The following is a 1,053-nucleotide window of genomic DNA, read 5'->3' as shown; positions in this document are numbered from 1 at the left end:
CATTCCTGTTACAGACCAAGGAGGACTGGAGAAAGGAAGCACAAATCTGTACGGTGTTGCATTGCGGATGCCAATCTGAACATTCTCAATTTGGTCACTGTAAAAAAAGGGGAGAAGGATATTCCTGGACTCACTGATACTACTGCGCCTCGTTGCCTGGGGCCCGAAAAAGCTAGTAGAATCGACAAACTTTTCAATCTCTCTAAAGAAAATGATGTCCACCAGTATGTTGTGAGAAAGCCCCTAAACAAAGAAGGTAAGAAACCCAGGACCAAAGCACTCGAGATTCAGTGTCTTGTTACTCCACGTGTTCTGCAACACAAACTGTGGCATATTGCTCTGAAGAAACAGTGTACTGAGAAAAATAAGGAAGAGGCTTCAGAATATGCTAACCTTTTGGCCAAGAGAATGAAGAAGGCCAAATAGAAAGGCCAGGAACAGAATGCCAAGAGACAGAGGCTGTCCTCTCTGAGAGCTTCTACTTCTGAGTCCAGTCAAAATTGAGATGTTCTAAGAGTAACAAATAAATAAGATCAGACATCACACACACACACACACACACACACACAAAGCAACAATCAGCTTCCAGAAAAAGAGTTTCAATTTGCATGTGAATACCACTTTTGCATAAAAAGTCAAGAAAATATTATCTATTTCAAAGAATGGGAGGATGGTTTGTTGATGGATAGTATGAAGGAGGTAGAGAGCACCTTAAACTTACTTTGACACATAACTACTAAACACCTGTTTTTCAACAATATTGTAGGCTGGAAGTTGAAGTGAAATTTCAGTTGATTAAAGAAAATGAAGCAATGTGGTCTTTCTTGCCCATAGAGTTTGGGGAGTATGTTTCAAATTTTCTAAAGAAACTCTCATAAAGATAAATAGTCAAGTGAGTTTCTTTGTTGTGGCAATTCCCCCTCATGAGATGTTTACTTCTAATCATTAGAAAATTAAAGAAAATGGAGGTAGAGAAGAGCTAACACCTATCTTTCTCAAACTCTTCCAAAATATAGCAGAGGGAGGAACACTCCCAAACTCATTCTATGAGGC

The 1,053-nt window shown here is 39.3% G+C and overlaps 1 pseudogene; it reads left to right on the top strand.

Annotated features, from left to right (window-relative positions):
* Positions 1 to 504, top strand: part of LOC103070976 (40S ribosomal protein S6 pseudogene) — a 760-nt pseudogene extending 256 nt beyond the window's left edge.
* Positions 505 to 1,053: the final 549 nt, after the last annotated feature.

This window comes from Lipotes vexillifer, unplaced genomic scaffold (assembly GCF_000442215.2).
Source record: "Lipotes vexillifer unplaced genomic scaffold, Lipotes_vexillifer_v1.1 scaffold180, whole genome shotgun sequence".
NCBI classification, from domain to species: domain Eukaryota; kingdom Metazoa; phylum Chordata; class Mammalia; order Artiodactyla; family Lipotidae; genus Lipotes; species Lipotes vexillifer.
This window is presented reverse-complemented; position numbering and strand designations above follow the sequence as displayed.